This window comes from Camelus bactrianus, chromosome 2 (genome assembly GCF_048773025.1).
Source record: "Camelus bactrianus isolate YW-2024 breed Bactrian camel chromosome 2, ASM4877302v1, whole genome shotgun sequence".
Lineage (NCBI taxonomy): Eukaryota > Metazoa > Chordata > Mammalia > Artiodactyla > Camelidae > Camelus > Camelus bactrianus.
This window is the reverse complement of record NC_133540.1, coordinates 83,630,597-83,653,630: the sequence shown is the minus strand read 5'-3', so window position 1 is coordinate 83,653,630 and position 23,034 is coordinate 83,630,597. Positions and strand designations below refer to the sequence as shown.

Genomic DNA, 23,034 nt, shown 5'->3' with positions numbered 1-23,034 from the left:
GCCAGGAGGACCCAGTCTTGGGCAGGCAGGGGGGAAGGGGGAACCACGATATTGTAAGATTTACCACCAAGAGCTCAACCAAATTCTCATAGCAAATATAGAAGAAAAATCTCCCCATGTTTCTGGCAGGGGAAGAGAAAAAGGAATCATTTTGAAATAAGCCAGAGCACTCTGTTCTTCTTAACAAGGCCTGCCCTCAGGGGAAACTAGTTAACCAGAGTCTAGCCTGCTGGGGCATTATCAGAGCCTAACTGACTTGGCAGAAGGGAAATACACAAATCCAGCATCTCTGGGCTTCCTTGTGGGAGGAGGGAAACACCCATCTCCAGCCCACTCTAGCCATCTTGTTTCACCTAAGAGGGGAGGGAAAAACAAACAAACAAACAAAAAACAAAACCCTGTGGAGTGCTTATGAAGTTCACAGTCCAAAGGCACAGACTCACTAAAGACTGGACCTAATCATAGGACTATAGAACCCTACACCTCACCACTACATTTCTAAAGGCTGGTTTATAGCAGTTCTTTTTAGCCAGTACAACATGCCCGGCTATCAAGAAGAAATTACAAAGCATACCAAAAGACAAATAAACACATTTTCAAGAGACAGAGCAAGCATCAGAACCAAACATGGCAGCAACACTGGAATTATTAGACTAGAAATTTAAAACACCTATGATCAATATGCTAAGGGCTCAAATGGATAAAGTAGACAGCATGCAAAAACAGATGGGCAATGTAAGCAGAGAAATGGAAACTCTAAGAAAGAAGCAACCAGAAATGCCAGAGATGAAAAACACTGTAACGGAAATGAAGAATGCCTCTGATGGGCTTATGAGTTGGCTGGACATGGCTAAGGAGAGAATCTCTGAGCTAGAAAATATACCAATATAATCCTTAAAACATAAAAGCAAAAGAACAAAGGCTGAAGAATAATAAGCAAATAAATGATCATTGTTTAAACCAGTGAGTTTCAGGGAGAATAAATACCTGAAAAACACAGAAAAGCTTTAGCCTTATAGAGCCACCCCGGAAAGAGGGTCCAAGTGGGACCTTGAGAAGATGGTTTGATGCTTCCCATGCTACTAACCTAAGGCTCCTAAAATTTTCCCTGTGGAGTTCAGGGACAAAGAACTCCACACAGCTCAAGCACTTTCACTCACTTCCAAATTATAATGAAAATACGCCGAATTTCCCCAAATCTCACCCTGATAAATGTGGAAATCGCCAACTTCACCTACATTAACTGATAAACAATGCTAATCTATAGCTTTGTCTGTTTCTTTGCTGCTCGGGGCTTGCTAGTTCTCACCACAATTTCTACATCTCCATCAGCACTGGGGTGGGTTTGAGCTCTCGGTCTTGCCTGTACAGTGACCAACACAGTGATACACACGTGCAGGTACTTAATATCCCACCGAGGACAACGGTAGCAGAGCTTATGATTTCTGGATGACTTGGGGTCGGTCAACACTAGTTGCGGAGGAACATTGGAAAAGGAAGTACAACTTCAAAATTCCAAGTAGGTACACAGTTGGTAAAGCTACATAGGGCAAAGTGATGACTTTCTCTTTCTCTTTCTCTTTCTCTCACTGTGCAGTAGCTGTAAGCAACTGCAAAAGGGATAACAATTATCAAGGTCCTATTACGGAATGCAAAGCTTTGGAGGAAACCTGCAATATCAGTCTATCCTTCCGCATTGAAGTAGAACCAAATACACTCCTCATCCTTGCTACACAAACCACTTAGAGAAAAGCATTAGGTATTATCCAAGAGGTAGCATCCGTGCAACTGAACTTGCTGTGTAACTGCTGAAACCAACGGGAGCCCCAGCCACAGAATGCCACTTCTATTTCCATGGAAATAGACAGGCTTTGGGCAAATTCAAAGTGCATGCTTAAAAATAATTTTGCAGCTTCCTTTGAGCTAAGACACACCGTCAGCTGATACACATTTTAGAGCTCCCGTCGACATGTGTCTGGAGAAGGGGTGGATTAATAACAGCTTATATTTCTATAGTGCTTTTCATCCCAAAGGATCCCAAACAAGGGAAACAAGCTAAATCTTTTCTTCTTGTTTAAAGGAAAAACCTTAGTGAATTTCAAAGCAATCCTAAACATGAGAACTAATTACAAAGAAATTCACTTTTTTAAAGTGTCAGGACGTAATTATTATTTTTTTAAAACTTAAATAGTATCCACATTGCTCCTGGGAGCTCACAAAGAAATGCCGCCATCACCATCTCCGAAAGCTATCATCTCTTTCCTACAAAGACAACAGTTGCAGTGCCAAGAGATTTGGAGACATTATGGGTGAAGAGATAAAAATAATAATAATAATTAACAGTTGCACAGGAAGCTCCATCTGGAGTGTCTGATAACACAGCAGGAGATGGATACAGATGGGAAAAGGTGGGTGGCACAGGGTAGAGCTTGTACCAATCTCAGGCGCTTGGGACCTCAGACACACTCAGATGAGTGCAGGCTTGGTTCTTTCCACTCCCTGTGATTCAGACGGAACTAGCCGGGCCAGAGCCAGCGTGTTTTCCCAGTGTCCAGGAAATCTGGGCTCTGGATCATGGTATTACTCCATCTGGCGTCATGACAAGGTCAATAATACATTTACCAGTGTTTGATAATCCTAGATTAATATAGATTTTCATTCTCTAAAGTACGGATTCTTTCTTATCTTTAACCCGGATGATTTGCATATACTTCCACATAGTAATTCTAGGCACAATGCTGCCTATTCTGAGCTTTTTACCCTGATTGGCAGCTAATTAGAACCTTGCCATGTTGGCAGGTGTCAAGCTGAAAAGACATCATAAATCCAGTTACAGCACAGACAATGGCTTTTTAATAATCTGTTTAAGTCATGCAGTTCCCAACTATCTCACGCTTTTAGAATGAGTAGTTACTTGATCCTGGAGGAGTGCTGAACTAGGAGGACCTCTGCTGTTAAAAAAGAACCATCATCTTTACAGGGACAGCGAAAGTGCACTTCCGAAAAGGCAAAACTGAAAGAAGCCACCACAAGGATCCTCAAAAAGGAAGCAAGATTTCTTTTTCATCAATTCGTTTCCTTTCTACAGAGATGCCAAACCAGCGTGAGGTGGACAGACACACCCCCACCCTCCCATCTGCCACTGTTAGTGAACATGATCTTATGATGAAGAAGGCAGAAAACTAAGCTGCCAAGAAGATAAGATTATCTCTTTCTGAAAAGAGAATATATTAATTGTGTGGTGACTCTAAATAAAGCCATTCTCACTGTTTAGTGTCTGAGACTTTAACATACACCACTTACTTGCTGTTCTTACGGACGACTATATTCTCAGCATGGGATAGACGCGTAAATGGGAGGACTTTCTCCCACTGCGTCTCTGTGAAGGAAAAGGCTGTCAGCATGACTGCCTTCATACACACCCTCCCCCACAGAGGGTTTTGTGAGTGCCAAAGCTGTCTCTCCTTAACTTGATTTGTTTCCAAAAAAGGTATTGGTTCCACAAATCTTCAGAGCAGATCTATTATTTGCATAGCCTTGTGTTAGGTGCTGCAGGGATACAAAAATCTAAGAGAGAGATTTTTTCCTTTGAGAAGCTGCCTAATAAGATATACATATATTAAAAAATAATACAATAAAAGAGGTATCTTAAGGTATGCTATCACTTGGTGCTAAGAGCATATTAAAAATAGTAGGTACTATTCATGTAACAAAATGAGAAAACTCTGAAAACTGAAGAACCCAAGGAAGTCTTTGTGGAACAGGTCCTTGAAGACAGATAAAATCTGAGCTGGCCAGAAGAAAAGGGGATATTGCAAGTTGGAATTCGGGGTAGGACTTACTTGGATAATGACGCTAGGATAGGAATATAAAGACTTGTTTTAGGGACTGGGAATAATTCAGGCTGGCTAAAGAGAAGAGGTCCTTTGGGGCCAAACTTTGAGTTCCTTAATATCTGATTCAATAATAATAATTCAATAATAATAGTTTGGATTGTGCATCTTATTAGCAAAGATTTTTTAGCACACCTCCAATTATATGTATACACATAATACATGTCCAACAAACTGATATATCATGCACTTTAGAGGACATATTTGAAGAATGAAATAAATAATATTAAAAGAAATTTTTTTGTATTTATGGTACAAAAAACCTCTTTGTCAAAGGATATGAAAAGAAATATACATATGTCTGAAACATTATGCTGTACACCAGAAATTGACACAACATTGAAAACTGACTATACTTCAATTTTAAAAATGGGTAAAAAATCCTTTTTGTCATCAGTGGAAAAAATCAATATTTTTAATGAGAGCAATATGATTTAATATACTCTGTTAATCTTCAAGTAATATTTGGTGTCCCAGTGATCCAAAAGTCTGACTCCACACTCATTTTATTTCCATAGTTGACTTAGGCTGACATAGGAGGCAAAAGAGACGTGAGTGGGTTTTTCCCCCTTTTAAACAAGAAAGGAATCTCAGAAGAATTTACCATTCTGTTCAGCAACATTCTATGTTTTATCGTGTCAAACGTCTTTAAATACCATTAAAATATTTTTGTTTTCTGAAAATAGAGACAAATATACCAGGAAGCTTCAGTTCAAGACCCCTCACCTGCCTGAGCATCTCCCCTGAAATGTGTCCACATGGTCATATATTTCAGGAAAGGTTGCAGAGGTGAGAGAGGGAAGACATTCTGACCACAATTTAGAGCACCGTTTCTTTCTACTCTGACTTCCTCTGTTCCATTTCCTTTGTGTTTGATAGGGCATAAGTGGCTGCCAGCACTTTTTGGATCCAAATAAGGGGAAACAGAGTTGGGAGCACTTCTAGCTCAGGTTTAGTGGGATATATTTATACGGTTCCTAGGCTCTTCCACGTGTACTGAGGTTACCACTAGCCATCCCCAGGAGAAGATGCCTTCCGGGAATGTTCCTGCCCACTGTACTGATTCATGCACGGCTGTGGCATGAAGATGCAATGTGAGTGTGTTCTACGGTGTGTGAGGCCAGAAACTCATGAAAGGGGAAGAAAGAGAAACAAGGTTCAAAGTTACAGAACCAGAAGCTAGTCTGCGGAAAACTCTTCCAGTCATCAGATATGTAAGATTATAAATAAAGGATATGGTTCTCTAGTGGAAATTCTGTCATCATATTTAATTCTAAATAAATCGTGTATTTTTTTAGTATTATTTTTGATGGTATTCATGTGAAACCGATTTTTTCATAATTCCTGTGTTTTTAGGACACAAACCTATAACAATACTACAATCAACGAGTATGTCTGTGTGTGAAGTCACATATTCTGTGTATCCCAGCTGTGAGAGCACATCTTACCTTGTCTTATGTATCTTGTCCTGATGAATTCTTACAGGCCCCAATAAACTGGCATACAAAATTGCCACCAGCATAGCAAAACAAATAAAGAACAAGTCTTCCTATGGCAGATCTCCTACACGTTTATCAATAAGGAAAAATATATAGCATAAGAATAATTTGATTATACAGTTATGTAGCTCACTGCAACATAAAAGAAGTTTTTAAATGCATTTGAGTTTGCTCTGATTAATTAGTATTGTTAATTCAAAGAGCATTTAAAGTTAGTCTTGCATGATAAAATATGAACCTCCCTGAAATCTTATAGCTCAAATATAAACATGATAAAGGTTTCCTCAAATTTGACTATAATCCAAAAAATCTAGATAACATTATTAATAGCAAATTATTATCAATAATAAAAAACAAATTTTGACCAGCCATGCTAAAGGAAAGTATGAATTATCTTTCAATTTTATCTTTAGAAAATATTACAAAGTAATTGTCATACGAAGGAGTGCTCAAAGAAGAGGTAGCTAAAAAAGTATACGAAAAAGGTGTTATAGAGGCATGTCAGCAGTTCACTTATAAGAAATACTATGTTGTTTTTCTGGATCTTGTGTTGTTTTTGGTATTTCCAGCTTTTTAAAATGAGTAATCTGCTGTGATTTCTTTTCTTATTCTAAATAAATGTTCATTTTCACACTCAATTTTGCATTTGCAACTTTGTGTTTTTTCTCTGAAACAAACTCAGGTTCAAGCTCCACAAAATCTGAATATGCCCTTTTTAAGCGCTCAGTTTACAAATATCTTGCTAATTTAATGGCTTCATACTATCACTAACTAAAATCTCAAGCACACTATACACTTCAAGGGAGATATATTATTAAAATGTAAGAATTCATATTTCAAATTGTCATTTCAGTAATTTTGAATCATTTCGACCAAATGTCAGACCTGATGAGTTGCATTATTTTTACTGTGTAATGTAACTTCCAAAATGTTTATACTAAAAATAGAAGTAACAGCTCGGCCTTTTTTGTTGTTCTCTTATACTTGTAGTTACTGTTCTCTTCAGTCTGTGGTTTCTTTCCAGAAATCTTTTTAAGCTGCTTGCCCATTCATGAAACCATATAATCAATAAATCATAAGCAGAAGCACCTAAATAGGAAAATATCACAGTATGATGGAAGCTAACCCACAAAATGAGGGTTCCACTGCTCTCCACTAAGTACCCTGAAGCTTCAGCTATTACTTCAAGATGTTTCAGGTACACAAGGGACATGATTATCCATCATAAAGTCTGAAAGACAGTTCCTGTATCAATCTGTATTTGACACGCTAGTAAAGTTTAATTTCTTTTCTTTTTTACTTACAAAATGTATATAATTGGTTATCTAGTGGGAAAGATAGGAATAACAAGTTCTGCTACATTCTTGTATTCCAGTGGATTGCCTTTCACAGCTGAGTACACCCACCTCACTTTGGAGATTACTGGGCTAGTTAATGGATATAAACTTATCTTGGGAAAAAAAGAAACCACTGAAGATTTTTGAGCAAAGGAGAGACATTAAAGCAGTATTCTTGGAAAATGGTTTTAGCAATGCTGTTCAAGATGGATTGAACAATAGAGTTTGGAGGTAGAAAGATGAGCTAGGAGGCAGAGCAATAAACCAAAAATGAGGTGATATGAATGAAATTAGTAGTGTGGAAATGGGAATAAGAAAGAAGAAACAAAAGCAACTGACCTGTTAAAAGAATGAACAGAATTTACAATGCACTCATTTACCAGACAGGTTTTGAAGGTGTGGGTGGGTTTAGGACATCTGATTAACTGGTACGTGTCCTGTGATTACATCATATGTCAAATTACCAGACTGTTTGTATGTCCTCTGGGAAAGCAGAGTGTTAAAGTGCTACAACCACACAAATAAACATACCAGAGAAATTAAAGTAGTGCGCATAAACATATGGGATTCAGCTGCCTAATTAAAATCCTAGAGAGCCAACAATGGTCTAAAACTGTAAGAGTTCAGTGACTGCCAGAAGAAGGCAGCAAATTAGACACTCAAAGTGGAAACATTTCAGATTTGTCCCAATTGATACTTCCAATCAAGAATCAGCAAATTTTTAAACATCAGTTAAAACCAGCCCAGTCAAAAATATCCAAAGGGTATATCGATTTTAGATGCTTAGAGTGATTTGATGCAGAAGATCCTCAGTGAACTAGACCATTTTCCCTATTGATAGATCAGAGCATTGAATAAAACAGGACAGAATGAGGAAGAATACCATTTTCGCATTATTTCAAAATGTCTATATAAATTAAATCATTTTTTACATTTAGTTATTTTACTTTTGTTAACTTATTTTCAAATTAGTACCTACTCAGGGTTAAATATTCAACGAAAGTTTCTAATAAAAGCTTTGTCCTGCCCTACAACCACACAGCCTCCCAATCATTCTCCTATAATCTTATTTAAATAATTCAGTGATTATATAAAAATCTTTAGAAAAGCTGTTATTTTAAACTTAATATCTATAAATCACTGTATTTTGCTTTATGCTATGAGAAATGAAGATTTATCTATTTATACCACTGCCAGCCAATTTCCCCAGTTCAGCCAACAGTGCTACATCTCATAGTATGTTGGAACCTATTTGATTCAGACTGCAAGATCCTATTGTTTTAGAAATTTTGCAGGCCAATTGTTTAACACAACCATTACTAAAAATTAAATTACACACACTTAGAGTTAAATAAATTATATTAAAACCATAGGCAACAAACACTCAAAGGTTACAATTCCAAATTATGTTACTACATTTTACCATTATCTATGCTATTGAGGTTACTCACATTTATTGTATCTATATGGCAGAAATACTATATAGTGGAATGCTACTACACATACCTTCCCAACTTTGTGTTTAATGAGACCACAGTGGTTGCTTAACAATGACCATGGTGGGAGTATTTCACTATATAAATCAGCAAATGCCAGAACTCCAGGTTTGATTTATTGGTTTGTTGATTGTCTAGACTTGTCTAGAGTCAGGAAAATAATAGAGAAATTTTTAATAATTTAGATAAAATGTAAAAGTGTGTTATGTCTATACCCATTACATTGTGAATAGACCAAAAATGAGGAAATATTTTTCCATTATTCAAAAAATATTATTCATTTCAGCAAAGAGGTTGCTCATGTCATTGGTAAATGAGTGAAGTTCCGACATATGTCTTCATCGTTTCACTTTTTTCTTACTTGTTAAGGTAAAAGAAAATTCAACTAACATTCATATTAGAAGTATGTTCCTTTGTAAGTTGCAACCGTAGGTTTGCGATGGTTCAAGAATTCAGCAAAAATCAACAAAAGCATTATGTGAGAATCAATTGCTTGATGGAATTTACAATAAAGGATTTTGTATATTTTATTATTATTTGTATATTATGGGCTATGTATCCTTTACATAAGGAAATTTGACAATAAATGTATAGATATATGTGCATTTTTTAGAGTTTTTTTAAACATTTACTAACACACTACTGGTTATATAACTATTTTCATTAAGTTAATAAATAATATTTGCATAATATGATCATATGAATATTGTTCACTGAAGAGCTAGATATGTTTTCTTTCTTGGAAAAATGTTTTTCTGAAGTTTCTAATTGCCTTTCTTTTCTTCTTGTCAAATTCTTATTATAATAATTCTCCATCTTTATTTCTAAAAGCTCTACCTTATCAGTAATACTATGGGGTCTTTTACAGGTGTGGGGAGAAATAACTCCCTCCTAGAGCCTTCTGGCATCTCACTGCAATTTGATTACTTTCTTAAGGCATAAGAGTTATCCTGGGACATTACTGACTCTTCCATAGTTTTTACATCTTAAATATTCTTTTTTCTTAAGTTTGTACTCTTGTTTTACTATAATATACGTGCAAAAAATTTCTTAAGAAAGAGTATCTGATAGTGAAATTTCCTGAGCCCTTTAATAGTCTTTGTTCTGCAGTTTTATTGATAGTTTGGTTAGGTATATGTTAGGTAGGTTTGAAATAATTTTCTCTCAAATTTTAGGGTTATTCCTCTATTATATTTTAGCAATCAGTGTTGCTTTGAGAAATTCAATTTTATACTGAGTACTTCCTCTTTGAAAGCAACTTAAATTTTCTCTTTGCAAGCATTTGGATTTCTCTGTTTTTCACTAGCATATTGCAATGTAATATATGGGTCTTTTGCATTCATTTTATAAAGCACTCAGTGTGCCTTTATGATCTAGAAATCTATACTTTAGCTCTTATATTACATATTTGATAAATTCCTTCTCTCCAGTTCCTCTGTCTCTTCCTAGAACACCAATTGATTGCTCCTTTAAGTCTCTTCTTCCCTGTTTTCCATATTTTGACTTATTGTTGTACCATCAGAGATATTCTTCTGTTGATTATTTTTAGCCACTATGTTTTTGCTTTTCAAAAGACCTTTCTTGTCCTCTTTTATTTTTTTTTAATTTTATTCTGTTCTTGTTTTATGAAAGTAAATCTTTCTTATCTCTATAAGGTATTAGCTTTGTTTTGTCTTTTGAAGTTCTCTGCATTACTCAAACATGTTGACAAACCACATACACTGGGCAGTATATTTTGCTTTCCTGAATAGGTATGAGTTAATCTGCACAGCAAATAAAGGCCTGTTTTGGTCTATTAAAAGAATATGGGTTAAATAGTTTTCAAATTAAAGTTGTTATCCACAATGAGAAATTAATACTTTGTTCATATCTTTAAAAATATTTCGGAGAAAAATTTAATTCCCAGAAACAAACAACCTGCTAAATAATAATTAATAGGAGTTTGCTCACCTCACATAATAGAACTCTATTTTTGGTAAATATGCAGTTCACTGAATTTTCATTTGCTTGAAAAAACACTTGTATTTATAAAACAACTTGTGGTAACAACAACAAAAAAATACAATTGTTAAGAGAAAGCATGCTATACACTAAAACTCCTCACTTTGAAAAACTGTAATGGAAGATTAGAATCAGACTAATTGTTTATACTGAAGAAATATGAGGTCAAATTCTGCATCAACAAATTTTAAGCCATCAGATTGATTCTCAGTATGTCTCACTATTCTTATCTCTTCCTTTATCCTAGAGACAAGATCAGCCTTCTTATATCTTGGATTCAGTATACTAATAAAGTATGCTTATTAATTACCTTGTTTTTAGAAAGATACTCTTCATAAAAATAAAAGGTAAAACTTTCAAATGACCTCTAAAAGCTAATAGGGCATGCACTTTAAACTATACATTGAAATGTTTTAACAAGTTAAATTTTTCAGGAGTGGTACCATGTTTCTTTTTTTTTTTAATGAGTGTACAGAGATCCCTTTTATTTTGATTTTTAAGTAATTTTTTTAGCAAACTTCAGGTGCACAGAATGATGGACTGATCATAATCCAGATCCTTGCATGACCTCTTTCCTTAAAAAAAATTTCCATAGTTATTTTAATCACGTGATACATACCAGGTAATTAATTGATCAAAAGCTAGGACTCTAACAATGGCCAACATCTAGTACCATATTTCTTTAGATGTCAATCCAATAATTTCTCTTTGTACAAAATATGCCTCCCATCCAATACTAACACTGTGAATCTCACTCCATAAATTGAGACATTGTTACTATATTATATATTATAGTCATCTTTAGAAACTAGTGGTTCTCTATTAACGTACTGGTTCACTGAAATTAAAGATAGAAAGAAACCACTGATGAAGAAAATTAAAGAAGACTTAAAAAAATGGAAAGATATCCCATGCTCCTGGACTGGAAGAATCAATATTGTTAAAATGGTCACACTGCCCAAGGCAATCTACAGATTTAATGCAATCCCTATCAAATTACCCAGGACATATTTCACAGAACTAGAACAAATCATAATAAAATTTATATGGAACCACAAAAGACCTAGAATTGCCAAAGCATTACTGAAGAAAAAGAAAGAGGCTAGAGGAATAACTCTCCCAGACTTCAGACAATACTATAGAGCTACAGTAATCAAGACAGCATGGTATTGGTACAAAAACAGACATATGGACCAATGGAACAGAATAGAAAGCCCAGAAAAGAACCCACAAACTTTTGGTCAACTAATTTTCAACAAAGGAGGCAATAATATACAATGGAATAAAGACAGTCTCTTCAGCAAATGGTGTTGGGAAAACTGGACAGCAGCATGTAAAACAATGAAGCTAGAACACTCCCTTACACCATACACAAAAATAAACTCAAAATGGATCAAAGACTTAAACATAAGACAAGATACAATAAACCTACTAGAAGAAAATATAGGTAAAACATTATCTCACATACATCTCAAAAATGTTCTTCTAGGGCAGTCTACCCAAATAATACAAATAAAAGCAAGAATAAACAAATGGGACCTAACTAAACTTACAAGCTCCTGCACAGCAAAGGAAACCATAAGTAAAACAAAACGACAACTTACAGAATGGGAGAAAATTTTTGCAAATGATGAAACCGACAAAGGCTTGATCTCCAGAATATATAAGCAGCTCATATGACTTAATAAGAAAAAAAAAAAAAAACCCAATCCAAAAATGTGCAGAAGACCTAAACAAGTGATTTTCCAAGGAAGAAATACAAATGATCAATAGGCACAAGAAAAAATGCTCAATATTACTAACTATCAGAGAAATGCAAATCAAAACTACAATGAGGTATCACCTCACACCACTTAGAAGGGCCATCATTCAAAAGTCCACAAATGACAAATGCTGGAGAGGCTGTGGAGAAAAGGGAACCCTCCTACACTGCTGGTGGGTATGCAGTTTGGTGCAGCCACTGTGGAAAACAGTATGGAGATTCCTCAAAAGACTAGGAGTAGATTTACCATATGACCCAGTCATCCCACTCCTGGACATATATCCAGAAGGAACCCTACTTCAAAATGACACCTGCACCCCAGTGTTCATAGCAGCACCATTTACAATAGCCAACAGATGGAAACAGCCTAAATGTCCATCAACAGATGACTGGATAAAGAATGTGTTATATTTATACAATGGAATACTATGCGGCCATAAAAAAACGACAACATAACCCTACTTGCAGCAACATGGATGTTCCTGGAGGATGTCATTCTAAGTGAAGTAAGCCAGCAAGAGAAAGAAAAATACCATATGAGATCTCTTATATGTGGAATCTAAAAAAAAAAAAAACATAAATACAAAACAGAAATAGACTCATAGACATAGAATACAAACTTGTGGTTGCCAAAGGGGTGGGGAGTGGGAAGGGACAGAGATTTCAAAATTTGTGGATACTGACAGGCATATGCAGAATAGATAAACAAGATTACACTGTATAGCACAGGGAAGTGTGTACAAGATTTTGTGGTAGCTCACAGAAAAAAAAAATTGTGACGATGAATATATGTTATGTTCATGTATAACTGAAAAACTGTGCTCTATACTGGAATTTGACACAACATTGTAAAATGACTATAACTCAGTAAAAACAATGTTAAAAAATAAAGATAGAAAAGGAACAGAGTCCAATTGAAAGTGTAAAGGGAAACTGGGCAGAATCTAATTCAATTATCAGGGCTGGAATTATTCCACGACTCCACCTGCCATAAGGAAAGTATCCTGGGATCTTTAATGACCACAAGTGGTCAGGATTCCAGTTTTACAGCTCATCCAATTAATTGCCAAGCACATCTTCTGCTATACCATAAGTGACAGGGCTGGGGATTCCACTCTGCTAATTAAGAACATAGGGCCTTGTGTCAGTTTCCCAGAGGACTTTTTAGGGTATGTGGGTGTGTGTACATGGCCACATAAACATACACTTAATAAGAGATACTTCTATCATGGATAGTGAACAAGAGAGACTTCACCCATTTCTTCTCTACCCAATTAGGTTGAATACTCTCTATAGACAAGTCAGACTAGGATTGAAAAATGCTGGACTCCTGGGAAGTTCCCAGGGGCCACCCCTACTCCATCTCTTCATTACGATCAAGTGAAAAATGTAAAAATTGCGTAGTCCTACATGCCCTTGGGAGGAATTCACCGTCACTCTTCATAGCAGGTCTTATTTCACGACCTTAATATACTCTTAAAAGTGAAACTGGAGGGTAAAAACCCTCATGTTCTCATATTCTTCCATTAAAATGGAACTCTAACTTCCACAATTTCCTTGTCTTTGAAGGAAGCATAATTATACCTGCTGTCTCAAAATGGTGAAGTCCAAGGTTATTTTTCTCAAAGTGAAAAATAGGAAAGCCTCTTCAAATACCCTAACTCAGTGGTTCTAGACATCACTCCATTGACCAATTGCATCAGAATCACTTTCTAAATTTATTAAAAATAGAGATTCCCAGGTTCCACTCCAGAGCTACTGAATCAGAATGACCAAGGATGGAAGTCAGGCATTTCAGTTTTCAACAAGCTGGTGAGATCCTTCTGCCTGTTTGAAAACCACTGGACTCTGACTTACTTTGGAAGCAAAATAACAAAGGACCACTCTGTGATTCTGAAAAGAAAACCTCCATCCATCACACAAGGTACACACAATATCTTTCTCCCTTTTCTGTGGTTAACTCTCTTTCTTCTGTGCCCTATGCACTGCTTCTATTTTAGATCCCATCGTCTCCGTTATCCAGTTTAATTTTTTTCTTCCCAGGAAGAACTGTGTAAAATTACTTTGGGATCTTATTAAAATTGGTGCTAATTAACCTGACCATATTTATTTTCACACTCAGATAATATGAGTAATCCATGAGAGACACTGAACTTTAGACATGAGGAAAGTTAAAATGCCTATGACGCAAAAAGAGGCATTAGAAAAAGATTATTGGACAATTTAAAACTAACTGAATGCTACTTTTTCCTGTTACTGTAGCTGATGTTCCAACATAATCATCTGTTTTTAATTAGTGAGAAAGGAGATATTTGAATACATTGTAATAAACTGGTACCATGGTAGCCAGAGTGGATGGCCAAGACTTTCCAATGCAATTGAGATTTTATTCATCTGTAAAATGACATGGTTTGCAGTGCAGGATCTCTTAACTCCCTTCTCAGTCTAAACTGCCAGCAGCCCATGAATATTCATAAACCTTGAACAAAATCCTCAGAAATTTAGCAAGAACATGAACATGTAAAATTAGTGAAGTTACTTGCTACTCTTAATGCAGGAATAAAGAGTTAGGTGGCTTTAATAAAGAAATCCAGGAAATATTTCTAGGCCAAAAAAGGTGGCCAATTGTCCAGGTTTGCTTGGTACTGAGAGATTAACCAGGACACTGGACTTCAGTGCTAAACCTAGGCAGTCATAGCCAAACCATAATTGGTCATCCTAAGGCCAAAGGTTAAGCTCATGAGATATAAATGGAAATGTTTACCTTGTAAATGTAACTAAGTTTTGACACACTGAGAGGTGAAGCTGGAACACCCCAAATTTTGGACAGGTGGCTGGGATATAAGTTACTTATATAAGTTATAAGTTACAAATCCTTCTGAGGTATCCCAACCATGATTAGAATAAAAACATTACCTGAGCATAAAAAGATCTAAGGTATGATCTGAATAAAAGCAACAGAGCACTTGAGAAGGAATGTAGATAGCATCTTTATCAGAGATGGATCTGGGGATCTTATTATACATAGCACTGATTTATACAGACCTCTTCAAATTGAAGAGTCCTTTATGAAATGGATTATTTTAAAAAGGATCAAATGCCTCCCAAATAGTTACAAAAACCTACAAAGAAAACAGCATTTGATTTCTCTCAGGGGTAAACATAGACATCCTTAGCAACTGTACCTATCTACCTGGCTCCTCAGCCTATTTTTCTGATCCTCAGATATGCCTGCCCCATGGATTTAGGCAAAAACAAAGATCCATCCAGAGAACCTGAAAGGATAAATTCATATAATTAAGGAATTATTTCATTTTGCCTTAGAGTTAATATGAAATACACCATGAGGTTAAAAATGTATATTTGGGGAGAACGGATCCTAGGAAGATGGTGGAACACAAAGTACCAGGAATCTCTCTCCTCACCCAGACAACAATTACACTGGCAGAATCTGTCTGATGTAACTATTTTGGAACTGTGTAGTCTATCGAAGGCTTGCGACTTTCAGGGGAAAGCTTGGACAGTAAATTGTACTTAGTTTCAGTCAATTTAGCTCTTACCATAGGAAATGAAAGACAAAAAATAATAATAATAAGGCATTTAACAGCAAAGGAAACCATAAACAAAAGTAAAAGACAACCTACAGACTGGGAGAAAAATGTTTGCAAACAATGTGACTCATGAGGGATCAATTTCAAAAATTCACAAACAGCTCATATAGCTCAATATCAAAAAAACAAACAACCCAATCAAAAAACGAGCAGAAGACCTAAATAGACATTTCTCCAAAGAAGTCATACAGATGGCCAACAGACACATGAAAAGATGCTCAACATCACTAATTATCAGAGAAATGCAAACCAAAACTACAACGAGGTATCACCTCACACTGGTCAGAATTGCAATCATCCAAAAGGTTAGAAATAATAAATGCTGGAGAGGGTGAGAAGAAAAGGGAACCCCCCTACACTGTTGGCAGGAATGTAAATTCGTGCAGCCACTGTGGAGAACAGTATGGAGGTTCCCTAAAAAACTAAAAATAGAACTACCATATGACCTAGTAATTCTACTCCTGGGCATATATTCAGAGAAAATTCTAATTCAAAAAGATACATGTACCTCAATATTCATAGCCACACTGTTTACAATAGCCAAGACATTGAAGCAGCCTAAATATCCATCAACAGATGAATGAATAAAGAAAATATGGTGTATATATATACAATGGAATATTACTGAGTCATAAAAAGAATGAAATAATACCATTTGCAGCAACATGGATAGACCTCGAGATTATTATCCTAGGTGAAGTAAGTCAGACAGAGAAAGAAAAATATCATATGATATCACTTACATGTGGAATCTAAAAACAGAAAGAGACTCACAGACATAGAAAACAAACTTATAGTTACCAAAGGGGAAAGGAGGGGAGGGATAAATTAGGAGTTTCGGATATACACTACTATATACAAAGTAGATAAACAACAAGAACCTACTGAATAGCACAGGGAACTATATTCAGTATCTTGTAATAACCTGAATGGAAAAGAATCTAAAAAAGAATATATATATATATATATATCACTTTGCTGTACACATGAAATAAATGTAACATTGTAAATCAACTATACTTCAATTAACAAAACTGTAAGGCATATAGAAAACAAACAGCAAAATTATAGAAGTCCTTCCTTATCAGTAATTACTTTAAATATAAATGGATTAAATTCTCCTATCAAAGGAGATTGGCAGAATGGGAAGAAATACCGTGATCCCACTATATGCTGTCTAGAAGACACTCATTTTAGATTCTAAGTCACTAATGTGAAAGGATGGAAAAAGATAATGCATGCAAGTAGTAACCTAAAAAGAGCACGATATTGCTGTACTAACATCAGGCAAAATAGACTTTAAATCAAAAAAAGTTTTTAACAGGTATAGAGTTTAAGTTTTACAAGATGAAGAGAGTTCTGGAGATGGATGGTGGTAATGGCTGCACAACAATGTGAAGGTACTTAATATCACTGAACTGTACATTTAAAAATGGTTAAAATGGTAAATTTTATACTATGAGTAGTTTATCAGAATTTGCTTAAGTTTTAGAAAAAAATGAATGTCTGTGTTTATACAATCTCCTAATTCAGAAAAGGACTCAGCTTTTTAGGAGGTGATGATCATGTTTGCAGAGACAATAAGATAACTTCCATTATGATTTATTAAAACAAGGTAGAGAAATGATACAGTAATAAAACTTGTCCTAAATCCAGTGGGCTCATTTCAAACCATTTCTTGAATGAATTCTCAGCCACATTTAACACAGTTTATCACTCCTTCTTTCTATATGAACAAAATATCAAACTCTAAATATAAAAGATTTCTAAATCTAATTGTATAAAGTGTCCTGAGGAGCCTTATTGGAGCCTGAGACAAAAGGAAAATTCATTCATTCTGATCTTGTCTTTAAGTTTGATGTTTTACTCATCATGGACTTTCTGCATTAACTTAGTTTCTTTAAACACTCCATTATCTTAATTACTGGGTTTTTTGGTACCCCCTTAAATTTTGTTTCCTGAGGTGACTCTTGGCCCCAGGATTCCCTTCCTGTCCCTTCTGTGATACCAGTTTGCTAGTTTTTCTCCTCTCTTTATGGTTCCTCCTTGTTAATCTTCTTTACAGTTCTTCCTCTGTCAACTTAATGTCAATGTTCAGAATTCTTTTTAAGTCTTCTCTTCTCTCTCTATACATACCATCTGGGTTATCTCAGTTACTTGTATAGTCTACTGATTCTCAAGCTGTTTCCTCTTCACTTTAACCTCCAGGTAAACTAGCAACCACACTATATGAATAATTTAACCCTAATCTAACCCAAATCCTCTGATTTTGTGACTCAGTCAATTTCTGTTCCCTTGATGCATTTCTGGAGACATTCTTCCCACTTCTAATAAATTACCTGCTCCTGCCGAAATTTAAATCTCTGTGCCCACCAAAAGTCTCTCCCCACTCCCCTCATGCCTTCCTTATACCCTAGGGTATAGGAAGGGAGAGGGACAAAAACAGGAAACCCCACACACACAAGCTCCTCCATGTCACCCTCCAATTGCTCAACTATGCAAAATGTCTCTCAGTTTCACAACTTCATACACACTGTCCTCTCTATCTGGAATATTTCCTCACTTACTAGCAAACTCCTACTTATCCTTCAGGTCTCAGCCCACGTATTCCTTCCAGAGAGACTTTGTCTGACCCCTAGATTACGTTAGGTTCCCTGTTATGTGCGTGTATAGGGCTCTGTACCTTCTCTTTCGTATTCCTCATAATGCATTATTGTAACTACTTGTCCCTTTTCCTGTCTTCCCCACTAGACCATAAACTCCATGAGGGCAGAAGCCATGTCCATCTTGTTCATTATTATATATCTAGCTCTAATATACTGCTTAGGATTTATCAGCCACTCAGTAAGTGATTATGTAAGGGAAGGAGGGTAGTCAGAGAAAATCAAACATCATCTGAGCAGAACCTATACAATCAATGAGCAATAGAGCAAATGAGCAAAAGGCAGTAGATGCAAAGATCACAAAGCCCAGCCACTATTAGGAGGAGCTAAGTAGAAACTCCCAGTTTTTTCTAATCCTGTACACAACTTTTCTGTTAAATATCCAGGACTCCGTGCCCTAGGGCTATCTGTATAATAGGCAGAGCACAATCCATTCGTTGGCTTGGCTGTCCTGGGGCCTCTGAAATCTTGGCAGTCCTCTGCAGGCCATCTGGCCTTTAGCATTCCTCCTGAAACTCATTTCTGCTCTTCTGTGATCAAATGCTCTGCCCATTGGTCTTTTCCAGGGCCTAGGGTTTTATTTGCTGTTTGCTGACTATTGCATCTCACTTAAGAATAGTACAGAATGGCTTCACACAGTAGTGAGGAAGAGATTCAAACTGGCCAGGTTGCAAGAGCTCACTGTGAAGTTTGGAATCTCTTCTTAACATAGTTAGGCTTATAACATTCTTTTGAGGATTGTGCTGATCAAACAGGAAGCTCATATTATACACTGTATGAAACTAACCCGTATGGTTTTACTGGCCAACGATTTGAAACAAGTTGAATTCCACAGGTTAAAGAAAAACCTCAATTGCCTAACTTTTAGCCTGTCCATTGAAAGTTGATGAGGTACATATAAAACAAAAGTCAACAGAGTCAAGCTAAAGAATGTAGAACTTGGCTCTAGGGGACTTCATTGAAGACTACAGGAGAAGAAAGAGCCCTTTCTCATCCTGGGTGAATGAAGACTGTCACATGAGCTGGACATGAACACAAAACATCCAGTTTCTTGTAATCTCAAAAAAGTGCAAAAACAAAACAAAACCCAAAAACAAAAACAAAAACAAACAAATAGAGAACTTCGCTAATCTCAATGTATGTGGTCAAATGGGGGAGGGGGGGATCTGTCAGGAGACACTCAAAACTTCTCCTGACCACTATCCTTACATGTACTAAGGGCTGAGGGCTCAGACTTACCTAGCTAATAAACCTCACTAACAAATTAGCCTCATCTGTGACAATACTGCAGCCTTAAATATTATAAAACAGAGCTGAATGTGAATCTCCTTGAAAGCATTTTTTTCTGTATCACAATAGGCACGAACCCTATTTATAATGTGATGCCAAAAATAGACACACGCTGCTTAATGTTTGCAGAAAGATCTTGCACATCCCACTCCACACTGCAGCCGCCCTTTACAATAAATAAGAGTACTTTTCCAATCCATTTTTCCTGGGATCTTTCTCTCTGAACATCAATACGGGAGCCACGGGTGCTTCAACGCAGGCAGGAGGAGACACCCTGATAATACAAGACTTGACACCCTGACTGCTCCCCAACTGCAAAGGATAAAGCTCCTTGCTACACGGCTGCTACATTTATTACTGAGTGCCCCACTCCTGGTTTTTCTTGTAATGCCTTATCTTCGTATTTTCCTTCCAATTAGAAATTCATAAGGGAAATCTGTGTACCAAAAGGTATAATGAGGGACACATTTTAGATCTTTTCCCCACAGAGGACAGTTACCAGCCCCTGAGATTTTTTTTTCCCCTAACAGTCTAGCTGACGTTTTGGTGCCAACAACTGCTGGTTAAATCATCTAATCAGCCAGGATGAGGTCTTTTGTTCTCCTGCTTTTGTGATTTCAGTTTTTTGAACATTTAAAGTTGCCAACGATTCCAAATGGTGTCTCATTATTCCTTTCCAATTTGTTTCCATGGGAAGATAAAAACTCTTGTATCTAGACCAAATTATCATAGGATGCATAAACAATCCACCGTTGTAAATCCTACAAATGGATACCTTCCCACAACGGTTTGAAAAGGAATTTTTTTTATATCAAGTCACAAAAGGGAAAAATGCATCTCCACACTCCTTTGTTACCTAGATTCATCACCACCAACAGGAGCAATGATGTACTGAGTACCCCCCGGATCACAAGAGCGACTCTGGGAGTCTAAATGAGTAAAGCCATACCTACGCAGTGTATCAGTTCATAACAAGGTCAGACATTTGCTTACAGGAACAAAAAGGTTTTTCTCCTCCTAACCATTTTGATTTAAATCTTTTTTTTTTCTTTTAAGTAATGACAGGAAAGAGGCTAAAATGCAAAGCTGTATTTTTCCATACATGATTTTCTGACTTACAATAGGTCAAGCATCGGGGCTCAGGTTTACAGCCGGGAGAGATTATGAAACAGGTATGCGTATCTGTAAAAAGAAAAATAACAATTACTTGATAAATCTCAAACAATCTAAATTTTTCACTGAGAGCCTGATACCTCATGAGACCTAAATCCATTTAAGAATCTCTTCTTCATTTCTTCCCTTCTTGCCCCACCCCGCCTTTCAGGTTCTGTTCTCAGCATTCTATTTTTAGATTTCTGCACTCTTATTGCTGAGGTAATCTGATGTGCAAATTTCCATTAACTGGCAAAATACTGAAAAATCAAAGATTTCTTCCTAGGAAATATATATGGGATTTGTCTCAGTAAATCTCTGCAAGAACTTCTATAGGGCTATCTACTCCTAATCTCTTACTGAGATTTGAAATGCATAAATATAAATACTCACTTGTAAATGTTTGTCAAAATGAAAAAGTTCCTATAACAAAATATAGGAAAACAGAATCCTACTGAAATATAGAAAAACAGAAATCTATTGGAATCCATCAACCATAAGAATTTGAATTCTCTAAAAAAAAACAAAAAAATCTCATACTTAAAATGAGTTTTAGTATAGAATTTGTGGCCAGATTTTCCTTACTTAGTAGACTGCTGGCTCCTGTTCACATGTTTACATGATCTTGTATCTTGTCCCTTAATGAAAATCATCTTTATATCACCTTACTGAGTAGTCCTACATACAGTCCTCAAAGATTTAATAGTCATTGTATGAAGGCAGTAAAAATTATTTTTAATGTTATTTCAGTTGTTATTACAGAAGTTATGGTATTTGGAGGAGGAAAGTCTTTGCATAATTCATGCAGTTTTGGGAAATGAGTGCAGGACTAGGAGCCAGGTCCTGACAGAGACATTCAGTATTTCCCAAAGCCCTTAACTCTTTATTTTCTGTCCCTGTGAAAGAAATGAAATTGACAGGGTGCCCATAGAATAAAGAGAATAAGAACTCAGACTGACTGTGAAAGAACCATGACCCACTGCTGATTACTTGAGAGCCTGGGACTTAACCAACACACTTCCCTCACTTAGTGCATCACTGTTTAAAATTATTTCCACAATGACCAAGCTTCTGTGTGAATTTTCCTTGTGTTCAAGTGTTCAGCATTACTTCCTCCTGTGTCTCTGGCTGTAATCATCACAGTCACTGTTTCGTCTTAGTAGAGCCATTTGAGACGACCAGTCTCTGAATAACCCTTACTTATTATTTGAGACTTGGAAGAAAGAGCTGTTCTGAAGAGGTTCCCATTCTACCTTTAGCTTTAGTGTTTTTCCCAGTAAAGAACAAATCTTGTCTCTTTCAGTGGCATCTCTGTGTGTTTGGCTGAATAATGCCTCAAGGAGCAGTAATACTACAAATGTGTTCTGAGAAAGAAGACAAGAGTCACTGAAATCCCTAAAACCACAAAGTTTTTGCCCTGAACTTGATGGCCCATCACTATCTTTATCTGCATAGACACATGTTTATGTTCCAGGACCAATTTTCTTTTAGAGGTAGGTTTAAATCAGAAATTGACTAGGTTCATGGGGGCCTCAGATAGGTTAAAGCACACATATAAAAAGACCATTTTAAATTATATTTAATGTAGTGGAAAATTATATAGAATATATTTCAACACAATCTTTCTATATCATTATTGACAATGCTCCTAAAAGATGTTAAGATATTGAACCATCCCCTTGAATTAATATAGAATTCTCAACACATCAAAAAGTCCTTCTTGTCTTTGAAGCTGAGTTAGGGTATCTTTCATATAAGCCTAAGGTTATAAGAGCTTCATACTAACTCCCTTTCCGACCTCCTTGAACAAACACACACACACAGCTTCAGCGAAGAGGCAGAGTTAGATCCTCATGTAGGCCCCACAACCAGAATACAGGTATCTGCATTCAAGTAAGCTAGTAACCATTACCCATAACAAGATGAACAGAAAACCTACCCTGTGTCAGGTGCTGCACTATAGCCTTATATGAACCCTTTCATTTAATGCTCAAAACAACTCTATAAGTTATCCATGATTTGAGGTTTAGAGAGTTGTGTAGATTTAGAGGGAATTGCCAAGGTCACATGGCTAAGAAAGAGTGGAGCTAGAATTCAAGCTCAGGCTGTCTCATCCCAGAGCCCCATGCCTTTGCTGTCCCAGTCAGAGCATCTTTACCAACCTCAGATGAACCCACAGAGCATCTTCAAGTCATCATTTCAGAGCTTAAAACTTTGTACTCCTTTCTCCTTAAGGTGCCATTTTTTTTTAGTTCAAGTATTAATTTACTTCCTTCAACATGGGAGCCAAGTAAGTTAAGAAGGCTTCTAGAATAGAGCCAATAATTGGA

At 36.3% G+C, this 23,034-nt stretch overlaps 1 long non-coding RNA gene across 1 annotated transcript in view; it reads right to left on the bottom strand.

Annotated features, from left to right (window-relative positions):
• The window catches only part of LOC141573776 (uncharacterized), a 64,215-nt gene that overhangs the window by 28,187 nt on the left and 12,994 nt on the right, over window positions 1-23,034 (bottom strand). Inside the window, exon 3 of the long non-coding RNA XR_012499981.1 lies at window positions 20,672-20,734. This is a non-coding gene — a long non-coding RNA (uncharacterized LOC141573776). The remainder of the gene's footprint in view (window positions 1-20,671; window positions 20,735-23,034) is intronic.